Genomic DNA, 13,455 nt, shown 5'->3' with positions numbered 1-13,455 from the left:
CACCCAATAACGGAATTTGGTTCCCGAGTGGTCTATAGATATAGGTAAAATACGGGTTGGTTCCGATGGACTTTGGTTTTAAATTTTAATAACAAATCTATGAACTTTTTCAACTATATAGTTGACAAATGATTGTATATGAGTGATATACCTAAATGATATAACCAATAATCGACAACAGTTTCTTTCACATTTTACACATACGCACTTATATAGAAGTGTCTAGAATACCAGCTATAGATACATTTAATATACTTAACACGATTGTGTTACTATTTAATAGTAAACAAGTATAAGCAATAAGCTATTATATATACGAATTTGTCAATACTAGTAACAACTATAGGTATATAACGATAGTCAAACCACAAAATATCAAGTGAGTCGAAGTCAATTAAAATAAATAATAATAAAAAAAATAATGTAGTACACATTACATTATTATTTATTACAACATAAATGCTTTACTAATTGTAAGCTTATAACATTTATATAATGATGATTGATGAGTGATCCAACAATATTTAAATAATATTTGTGCACTTTATTTTCACTCGAAAACCAATTTTTTGGGTTTTATAAATTATAATGCCTAAATTGGTACAAATATACACTACAGGTACATAGACCCGGGCTTAAAATTGAAACCGAATAGGTTATATTATTGTTTCTTAATAATTACAGATAGGCTACTGTCAATTTATAGAGATAGATATTTTTCATATTTCCTTCAAGTATCTTCAAATAAACTGAAATAGTTATCGCATGTACGTTTTAAAGTTTGTACAGTCGATACGGTGGTTATATTGTATAATATACGAACAAGACTGTGTTATGTGGACAAACACGACGAGTATTACAGCGAGACACTCTGCAGCGTATTTGCGTACTAATGTATTGTACGTACTTCAGTACTTGCATAGGTTTGTGTGGATAAATTCAATGAGTTTATACTACGGTTTTTATACAAACAAAATATTATGTCCGTCAAAAAAATATTGTAAAAAGAAAATTAGATTTATCAAAGATTTCGTGTTAAGACCAGCGATACACATTATAATATAAAGAAACGATTACTTAGTTAAAATATGTGATAATAAACTATCTAGGTACTATAATATCATATAACAGCTATGATATAGCTTGCAGTACACCGTTACGCATAAACTTACCATATTAAACAGAATAATCAAACCATTTATATTTTATACGTACAATCGTTAAGTGTTTATAGTGTTTACATATTTATTTTTCACGTCGTCACGTCCTATATTTATTCAAAGAACACGGGTAACTATATAGTCGAGCAAACACGCTGTACACTGCATATAATACGGTGGTAATATTATAGCGTGTGATTAGAAGATTTATTTTTATCATTCCAAAGGACTTTCGATTTCGGCTTTTCTCTCTGCTCTCCGGAGAGAGTAAGGTACGAATATTATTTTTATGAAAGGGTTAAAATCGTCCGACGCGCCTTATTCGCCCCGAAATCATATTATGATAATTTGGATTTGTATATATTATAAAAGTCCGTCTTGCCGACGAATCGATAAAAGCCGACAAACTGCAAACTGACGAGGAGGAAGAGGAGGAGGAGAAGAAGAAGAAGAAAAAGAGGTGGAGGAGGAGGAGGAGGTGGAGGAAGATAAACGAGAAGAAGACGACGGCGAAGAAAAATAGGGAACGCGCGAAAAGAGCCCTTTAAGCCCGACGCGTGCTGCGAAACTCGCTGGGAATAACTTTTCAATTTCTTCGGCACAAACGTAAACAACGCAAATAAACGACCTGTGGGACTAATTACACCGCACCGGTATAGGATTCGCAAACTCCGTCGTTGTCCCGAAACTGCACCAGAGTGAGATTGTATTTATTTTGATCGTCGTCGTGAACCGTAAACTTTGTGGAGGGGACGTTTATAAATTCGTTTTTGCCGACAATAATAATAAACATTAATTAACGCAAAGAAGAATATTATTATTTATTTTATATTATATCGGTATGCATATAATATTATATCACGTGATCGGCGGTTATTCTGCACCGTATAATGATAATAATATTATAATAACCGCTAAAAAGTTTGATGAATTTAATAATAATATGAATCTTACGCGTTATTTTATAACACCTATTCAACGCGTTAATGAAATCATTAAACATTTATTAAGTAGTTTATTATACGTGTCCCGCGTACAATGTGATGATACTAATATTATTATTATGTTTGTATAGTATAGAGGTACATATTTTATATATGTAGGTATAAACAAATTAGTTTGGGACATTAATCAATGAAAAGTTACACGCACTATATTACTCCACAGTCCACGACACAAAATAATATTACGTTTTGTATAATATGATAAACCGCTAATTATATAAATAATAATAATAATAATATAATCATTACGTATACTGTTTAGGTACCTACCAACAAAAGATATAATAGGTACGGCTATTATACCGACCTATATACTATATTATTATTATGGCAATATGTCTGACATTGCGTCTGTGACTGCAAGTCAGTTATAATATTTAAATACTGTGAGCTACTGGTTGTTGGTAGGTACGTGGCTGTTTTGATTGTCGAACCGAAACGAACGTTTTGCCTTGGCTGCGATTAATAACTTTATTATAACTACATTATTCTCGAAGGATTCGTTTAAATTAACAATTGGCACTTGACGAATTTAAATTTTTAATCGCCAGACGCGAATACTTTACCATAATAATATGCAGTGTCAGCTGATGTCAATGTACAGTTGTATTATAGTGTCATCGCGAAAACTTAACCGCACAAAAGTGTCGTAAACCAATAAATGTTGCAGACTTGTTAGTTGTTACATATATTCAACAATCTAAAATACGTGTAAGCATATATATAGATTGGGGTCAGTCTGCTGCAGCCTTCGATTATAAACGTATATGTTGCCTCTACCGATATTGGCTCATTTGTGTACACATTTTTGTACTTTTAATTGTTATTTTAATATCTTTTCTCGAAACTATACAAGAAACAATTCGCGAAAAAAAACCAAGACTTTGAAATAGTTTTGAAACGTTCGCATTTTTCAGTCGCATTAAACGAAAGGGGAATTTTTGTACACAAAGAAATATTAAAATACCTACTGCAACACAATTTGAACGATTTCAATTAAAATTAAAATCTCTGAATTCAGATTTCAGATTTAATAGTGCAATATAATATACAGTAGGCTAGTAGGCACTAGGCATACACGACCTGCAGGTTTCGTTGATGAGATTTGATTTTTTTTATAAACATTTGACATTTTTGCAGCGCAGACAGCAATAATATCTAAATATATATTTAATATATTTTCCATACTACGTTTGGTTAAAATAATACTAAATAGAGTAATTACACTGGAATTTGTGTTTTCTTACCTCGTCCATGACGTAACGGAAAACATTTTAATGTTTTTTTCTTAAACGATTGAATTGCTAAAAAAAAATCATTATTTTGATGTTAAATGTTTGAAAAATGTACGACTATACATAATATTATATATTATGTGTATATATAACGAGTGCATTATATGATTCATGAGTTTTGTTTTTCTATTGGTATATAATCATAATGATGACCTACCTCTCCCCTGCAGTATGCGTTATTCGATCCTGTGAAACATTACACACCATTATCGTGTGGGATGATATGAGGGATCACATATGTGTGTCGTATCAAATTTTATAGTGTCGAAAAAAACCCTTTTTATAACGAATTACAAAAACGGCAAGTGAGAACTTTTGTTTGCGTAGTGCGATGGTATACGTCATATTATAGGTGTAGCGTGCTCTAGTGATCGAGGGAAGGCTTTAGAACTGGCTAAGGGTTTTTTCCTCGTCACGCGGTCTTCGTATACGGTATAATATATAGCTGCGTTGTAAGAACAGTATAAAATATAATCGAACTAAATAAATACGACATTTATCGTTGTGCACCATATTTTGTAATTTTCCATTCAAAACCAAAACAATAATATTGACGGATCGCAAAATACGCACACCTATATAGGAAATGTCGTTTAAAATTATATATATATTAATCACAATATATAGTAAATTATCAGATAGGTAACAATTATTATTAAAAATATAATATGTATTGCTAAAAAGTCGGCTTTTAGTCGAAAGCAGCAGCCCGAAGATACTTTTTATATAATATCTGTTTAACAACCAGACAATAAACTATTTAAATACGTATGTATAATAGAGACGCGTATGTATAAAGTTAAAAAATATAAATATTATTGTAAATGATTATTGATGTAGCTACGAAAATCAAACCAGGCTATAGCTATTACAACGAACATGTTTTATTCTTCGTTTATTTTGTTTGATCAAACACTACTCTGGCAATAAGGCAATATCGCTGCGAGGTATTTGAGTAAATAAAAATAATAAATGGACTTTAATAAATGAAAGTTTTTTATACTGTGTAGAGATTCAATACAATATTGAGGTTTTGTTTTTTTCGGATATAGCAATAATATGCTATTATGTAGTATAAGTATCGCGTATGTTTTACTTTAAAAAAAATGATGGTATACAACAATATTAAATTACTAAAACGCGTAATATATATTATTATGTAAGCGCAATAAAATTGTTAATTGATTTTTAAAATTATATTAAACTCTCAACGCCGTTTCGTGCTTAATTTATTATACTATATTTAGTATGTACATATATGTATAGGTATATTAGATACCTGTTGTTGATCGGTCAATTTATTTTCATCATTTCTACGGTATGAATTCGATTCGATAACTTGATTTTAATTTGTTGATGCAGTAATACTTTTTTATAAACTCGTAAATATACATTATATACATGATAATTTATAATTGTTAGGTATACAGTTAAAATAATTAAAATACGGTATTATTCATTTTAAATATAATATTTTGAACTATATATATATATACTAAATATATACTATACTGTATTACATTATAATATTTAATATAACCTGCAGCCAGAATAACAAATATTGAGTTTACTCTAATATGAACATAATATTCCATATCTTTAATGCAATAAGCAATTTCTGCAGAATACTCAATACTTTTTCCCCCACTATTATACTCCATGACATAAAAATGTATTTTTACAATATTGAAATTCTTTTACATTACCGTGATGGGTGATGGCTAAAAATTTTATAAAATATCAAGGTATCTAGGTATTATTGGTATTCTTAGAATTTTATTGATATATATAATATATATAATGGAATCGGTGTTGCTGTTGCATGCAAAATTTAAAAAGCGTTTTTGATATTATTTTCATTTATTATATACTTAATAAAAGCTATTAATAAACAAAAAGTGTTTTGTGGGAAAATGCACATAATCAAACTATTAGACATTAGCTGACACGTCGCGTCGGCGGTAGCACGAACAATAAAAACGGAAGTTGGATTATAAAGGGTTCGCCGCAGCTTTTCGAGTGTATCGTTTATTTATAAACTCGAAGTTTAATGCGGAAATCGATTAAATTCCATACCTATATAATATCGCAGCATAAATGTATGCTGCACCGTGATTGGCGGCAAGCTCGCGAAATCGAAAAATTTGGCAGGTTGTCATTATTCATCGACCATTGTATAATATATTATAAACTGTACATCGAATCATGAACTTCTCACTAACCTTCTGTAAAGTGGTAATTTGCTCATTAATAATTTACTACAAGCTTATGAACTTCAAACATTGTCACAAATTGTAATATACTGTACCTACAACTGTGGCTACTGCAGGTGCATAATGTTTGCGGTGTCCTATAGTATAATGTATAATATTATGCTATATTGTAATCGGTATACAATTAATTGTATTATTTCTAAATACTTTAAATTCATATATTTAAAAACCTATGAATACTGCAGCAGAACAATTGTAAGTATTCAACTTGAACATTTATCTTTTAATAAATATTAAATCATAATTATAAAAGAATAATGCACATTACCAACTTGTGCATCACAAATATTGAAATATAATATAGTGATTATACTTAATTATGTTAATATTAATATGGGCTTTGGTGATAATATTATAATTTACATTTATACACAATATATTATATGTATGTTACACACTGTATACTGTATAGTGTATATAGACTATGACCATAAACGCAAATAGCGCTTGGTATTTGTGGAGGCTAAAGCCTTACTTTGATAATATTGAATAAGCTTAAAACAAAATTTAGGAAATGTTTGAAGGGCTATGGATATTAATGGGGGGGCTTAGCCCCAGACCCCCCCCCCTTTACGCCTATGACTATGACGTGTATTACTATAATGTTTCACAATTATAGGTATACATATAATTTTAAATCGTTAACGACATGTGGCTTATATAAAAAAAAACATAATTTGAGGGCGATAACCCGTACCAGCTGTACGTATGTTATAAATTATAATATTATATTATTATACACTTGAAAAGTACTTGGTCGTAAGCTCCGTGTGAAAATTATTGGCGATAATAATTGTTATTTCCACTGTGGGCAGATATCGTGCATTTGGTCGTCTTATATAATATGTCACAATCAATTCACGTCGAAACAATGTATATACTAGGTATCTTATATTCATTACGCCATCATCGCGGTCGTCGTCGGAGGACAGAGCAGCAACAGCAGAGCCGAACATTGCGAAGGGAGTTTGTTCTGCCACCGACACGATTCCGCGAGCGCTCGGTCCGTTTGACGCGACGAATTCGCGCGGACAGAGAGAGAAATTGAGAGAGGCAGAGAGAGAGAGGCGGAGAGAAAGAGATTTACCGTTTTGGACGCGTGTAAAGGACCATAAGACCCGAGAGAAACGGAGAGGTAAATTGACGATATAAACGGACAGAGGTATATATAGGCTCTCTCTCGCTCCCTCCTCTCTCTCTCTCTCTCACTGCGGTGATATATATATATGGACGCCGAAACAATACGATAAACTAATATAATAATAACGGTCGGCGGCGGTGGAGATTCATCTCGAAACCCGCGAAATGTATATATGTATATATATGTGTGTGAGTGAAGAGAGAGAGAAAGGGACACAGCGTGAGCGAGAGACGTGGCGAGAGGAAATATAATATATATACGGCCGAGGGAGGTGCAGGCAGCGGCGGTGGCAGTCGGGTGTGTTTTTGACGGCTGTCATCGATATCAATTTCTTGTCCCTACGCGAAAGTCCCTCGAGGGGTCGTCCTCGTCCCGGTCGCTTTCCGCTCCCTTTTAACCCGCGGGGATGAGGAATCGTCTATACTGCTGCTGCAGGGGCTGTGTTGTCGCTATACGAGGGGTACGTGGGGGGGAGGTACTCGCGCAACAAAAACCGGACAGACGTCCGCAGCCCCGCGCTCACCGTAACCATGGAGACAGACGTGCCGGTGTGTATATATAGGGTTGTTCGCACAGATCAAACGGCACAATTCAATCCTCGGCAGTCGTGGCGCGTCCGTCCCAACCTGGCACGAACCTACCGACGGGGAGGACACCGCTCCCCGCCCGCGAGTAGTCGTCTTCCGGACATCAACCACCCCCGCAACGCCGGTGTGGGTCGACCGCCACCCCTAACGGATCCCTCTATATATATATATATATATATATATAAAATATATAAGTAATATCACGCGATATACATCACGCGCGCGCGGGACAACGAAATAAGAGAGAGAGAAAAAAGTAAAATATATAATAAACTCTCTTTCGAGAGGTATAGGTAACAAATTCATTTCTATACAAATCGAAAAACCGTCGTTTCTTTAAAGACGACCGCAATCATCGAGATTAAATCATTATATTATCGTCGTTGTCGTCGGATGTTGCTGATGCGTCGTCGTTGTTATATATATATATTATATTATTGTTATCCAGGATCGTTTTTATTTCTTCATCGTCCATACGTATACATTATACTTGCGTAGGTATAAACCATATTGTAGTATACCGTCATACCGCAGAATAGCTACACGAGAGCGGTTTATATTTATTTTTTGGCGAATTTATTTCGATTTCCCCTGATTTATCTATACGACCAGCGAAATTATCCGCGAATCTTCTGCCCTCTTGGTGAGCACGCCGTTGTCAAAAATCTAATGCGCATTCGATCCGCTGCTACAGTAGACTCCTCGAGACGACGGTCGACGGATGACTGGTGACTTATATGCGCAGCCTCAGCACCGATATAAATCACCCACGCGTGGGGTTAGCGATATTTTTCCGATTTGATTTTTTTACATATACCTACTTCTATTATATAATAATATGTACTCACGAAATAGTGGTCACGCGCGAGTTTTCCGCCATTTTGTCACGACGAAATCCGCGGGGTAAATAAACGACCGCAAGTCTTCTCAGATCGTCGTCAAACGAATAAAACCTGTATCAGTCGGCCGGTCGGTTGAGAGCAATAAAATACGCCGATCGTTCTAATTATTCACGATCATGATGACCATTTGAATAAAAAATACAATTCTATAGAAATACAGACGTAAAAACAAATTTTCTACGAGCGCATAATATCAATTAAGGTTTTTTTTTATTGCCCCGCTATACTCGTAAAAACACCAAGAGTTTGAATTTATAGTTAGGTTTTTTTTAAATATCGATTTCTATAATATATACTATACATACCAGGTACCTACTTAGTACTTATGTCGCTGATAAACACTGTCACGCACTGGTTCGAGCCTTCGGGGTTCCTCCTGCAGGTGTATATTATATGATATCATAATAATAATAATAATAATAATATAATCTATCTAATTAAATGACGTACTAATGAGATTAGAGCTGTGTTAATATTATTTTCTGCTGCAGTGATATACGAAAAATAATCTCCAATCTAAATATATTCGTGTTCGACAAGTCTAGTGAGCAATAGGGTTATAACAAGCGTACTCTCGAAACTCGGACATACAGCTCTCTTTATGATCCCATTAGCGAGAATAAAATATTATTTTAAACCAAGAAAATACAAAAAAACGGAACAGAGAAATTAATGAACATTTTTTTTTTTTTTTTAAACAAATATCATGATATATTTTTTATTTACACGAATTTCTAACGACGCCTGTGTAGTGTGTCAACAATAAGCTCTACCGTGGAACCATGGTTTGCTATCTGTTTCGAATGTAAATGTATAATTAATACATTAAGCATATAATATAGTATAATAGATTCGAGTTTTAAGAACAAGAGATAAATACGTAATATAAAATTAATAGACCGTTGCACTATTATTATAGGTATATCACCGCTATCGGATATAACGATAAATCCTTGAAATGAATTGTATTATTTAGATGTTGTTTATAATTTTGTTTGTATACTTTTTTATCTCAATGTTAAGCGTATTGTTTGCCATAAAAAAAAATGAGTAATTACTCAGTAACCAAATATAAATAATTATAAAATATTATAGATAAACATAATTTACAGTCGAACAAAAAGTATTTTATTATAGGTAGGTACATGGCAACGAATTAATACAATTATACGCCGTTTTATTTTTGGTTCACTTTGTTCTCTATTACAACACAATACCAATACCTACTAGGCCAATAAACATAAAAACTCAACATTCAATAATTGCATGTTACATTTTATTATGCTGTAGCCTGGTCGTCGCTGTATTGTACAATATAATACTTGTACAATATAAACATTAGTTTTACATTAACAATTAGTAGTATTTTCTATTATTATTTACAACTTACAAGACATAAATTAATAGTAAAAAGTGTGTTTGATAAAAAGTTTTGAAATAATGCGGTGGTTGTATTACTGGTTACATAATATTATGACATAAGCAAATAACACATTTGTGTTAACCGATCAAATATTCAATAAATGCATGATACTGATTTACTGCTATAGATAAGTACTCTCTCAACTACTCGAGTACAAGTAAACAGAATGACACGAAATAGAAAAACCGATATTATAATTTACAATGGACTGAGTGTTATAGCTTAAGTGTCTATACCAAAAGTAAATGTGAAATTAATGACGAACTCTAACGTGGGGGAAGTAAGTTCAATTTTCATCGCATGGTCCGACAAAGTATTATAGATGTCAACAATTCATATTCGGACGAGACTCGTGACGGATAGACAATATTCAATTAATACTTACATTTTCATCCATACATTTGCGTTACGACCTAAACTAAATTTATTATTAATATGGCTAGTAAACACAGTGAAACATATAAAATGTATACATTTGTTGTACGTATTTATTTTCATAAATCTAAACAATATTAATTAATAATATCCTTATAGATTTTGGCAATTTTGGGGTAGGTGCCTACCATTAAATCTCATTATTTATTATTATTATATAATGTATTATACTTTAAAGAAAATGTACCACAAATTGTTCATTGTATTTTTATTTGGACACCACGTGTATTATTATACAGTACACGTGCTACGTGCGTATTTAAATTATGCAATGAAACCAATTTGTGAGAGAATAAATGAAAAAAAAAAAACAATTTTCGAGGGGAATTGATTCTGGGAACGACAAATAAAAAATATACCTTTTTTCCGGTTTTACCGTGCTGGCCTTTTAATGAATACGTACAAACAATTATTAAACGTTACACAGAGCTGGCCACAGGTTTTATATAACTGAATACAAAAGGCGATCAATTATAAGGCTGCTTTATATAGCTTTCTAACGTCACAATCGGCGAACAGTACTTCTATTACTGTATAAAACATTATATTCTGTTAGTATATTATACATTGGTAAATTATTATTATTATTATTGTTGTTCTGGTACAGTACGCTCATAAAATCGAACCGGTCTCGAACCGAAAGTTGTCGTCTTGAGCAGTATTTTAGTGCGTTTTTACAAAAATCGTGCAACTCCGAATATCATAGACTACTTATGCTAGGTATACGATCAGGTTGGGCTAATTGCCTAACTGTAATATCACTACCGAGTGTCTGAGAGATTATGTGGCTATATTCGTGACATTTTGTATTTTTTTAATAATACCAAGTTATTTTAATTACCTACACATTTCCCATATCAAACGCACTACGGAGAATATTATTCTTACAGCAGTTTAGTATGCGTCATGATTACTGCATAGTGCATATATTATATTGCACATAAAATATTAAAATATATAATTCCTAACTGCCATGTCACATATTATTTGGATATTATCCAGACAGTAGTATGACAATATAATATAGTATATGGATCGACTTGGTTACTCAATAATTATATAATATCATCATATTCAGTGATATTTAACTAAAGTGAGTTTATTTTTATTTTATTAGGTTAATCGTTGTTGTAGTCAATATTTTTAATTATAATGTTTGTATAAAGTTATTAAAATAAAGTAAGTCAATCTTCAATATTTTAATACCAGACTTAACAGAAAGTAATTATTATTTTCTATACTTATTATTATTATAGGTACTTATCAGTTACAAGTTCAAAAGATTAGTTTGCACTTTATTACAAGCTGTATTACATTTTTATAATATTAGAGGTGTGTCGTTGGTAAATTGTAATGTTGGCTGTGGTTTTGTGTTTTTTTTAATAATATGATAATACTCCAAGAGTACAAAGAGAATTTAACAAAATATGTAAATTATAAATGTTTAGAAACATAATTCCAAATACTGGCGTTTTAAAGAAATGCGTATAATTACAGAAGAGCAACAAAAGGAAACAATAGTGTAGAACAATGTTTATGGATTTAACTGTGTAAAAGTCGATTAAGGTGTATTCAGCTGTTTATTCTCTTTTGTTTTTATACAAACAATAATCAAAAGGGTGGACGCCACGAGAGAGTGTATAAATATATAGCACCCTTAAGATCAATTTTCTGACGATGACAGAGAGTGAGTAAACCAATAACCAATGACCAGTTAAGTCGTAAAAATACATTAGGTATTATTAAATCAATGATTGTATATTATACACCGATTGGCTATTATATTATATTATAAAATTAGTTACGTTTTCTATAATTCTCATGAAATATTATTCTATGTAGTACAATATACATAAAAATATTTTTATGAACTGTAAATTGTTCATACACCATAAAGTAGAACAAAATATAACTCTTCAAAATCTTTAAATAAATTATAGTTCTGTATGACTGTACATTTATTTATACATTAATTTTCAGACTTAAAAATGTTATGATTTATATTAAATTATGTATATAGATACTTATTAAAATTAATACACCTTTTATAAATAAGAGTTGATAAGGCTATGTATTTTAACTTTAAACGATTTTTTAACAATAGGGACCTACTCACAATATTTATTGAAAGTTGAAATTATATAATAATTAATAAAATAAATGGAATGCCTATTGTATATAGTGACTATAAATCTATATTCACGTACATTTCCCCACCCCAACTCATTTTAATTTTTCAACATTTTCCAACGCCACTATTCAGTGCTTCATTTCTTTTTTAAATTTTTGCAGGGGCGGCGGTTGAGCAGGAATTCCGGGAGTGGCGACAGGAATTGGTAAGAATGGAGCATTAAATATTGGCGTTGGGAAAAGTTGAAAAATTTTAATGGGTGGGGAAATGTACGTTCTATAATATTCTCTTTCCTGATAAAAAAAAAAAAAATAAATAAAATATTTTTCTCAACTTTTAAATCACGACGTATTTTTTTTTTTTTATTAAATGTTATATTCGTTATTGTTAATATTTTCAATTACTTGGAAAAAGGTCCAAAACTAAATTGTTTGAAACCATATTTTTAAAAATATTGATTTCTCTTGGAAATCGTGTTATTTGTTACGGATTCAGTTGATGATAATAATATACAAATTAGCCAAGTTCGAAATATATGCATATTTTAATTGTGAGTTGTGGTGCAATAGATCTGTCGCATAAATTAAATTGATGATTTTTAAAATACTGATAGCATTATAATTTTTTTACTTTTAATTAAAAAGTATTTAAATACCATTTTATTATATATCAGCTGAATTAAACGTATTAATTTTTTTTTAATCGTATACATTTAATATAGCTAACTCATTCTGTAGTGTTTGAAAATAAATTGGAAATAACTCTATAGCCGTTCAACAAAAGCATCCAATCGTTATAATAAAAAATAATAGGAATAATCATTAGAACTTCACGTTTTAGTAAACTTCTTAAATTCTTAACTCGGTGAAACGACAATTACAATTGTTGATACATCTATTATAATAATATATATCCATAACAATTTGTAGACAGGATATTGTTATATAATACAATATACATTTATGTATAGTTTCTATTCACCATCAGCTATTGAATTGTCAATCGGTTTTAGTGAGTGATTTTTAAAATGGCTATTATAACTTTTAAGTTAAAACAAATACGTAAAACGCTGACAACAGCTTAGGGAAAACAATGTGACATTTT

The sequence above is a fragment of the Acyrthosiphon pisum genome, chromosome A1 (genome assembly GCF_005508785.2).
Source record: "Acyrthosiphon pisum isolate AL4f chromosome A1, pea_aphid_22Mar2018_4r6ur, whole genome shotgun sequence".
Classification (NCBI taxonomy): Eukaryota; Metazoa; Arthropoda; class Insecta; order Hemiptera; family Aphididae; genus Acyrthosiphon; species Acyrthosiphon pisum.
The sequence above is the reverse complement of the archived record's forward strand: the minus strand, read 5'-3'. Positions refer to the sequence as shown.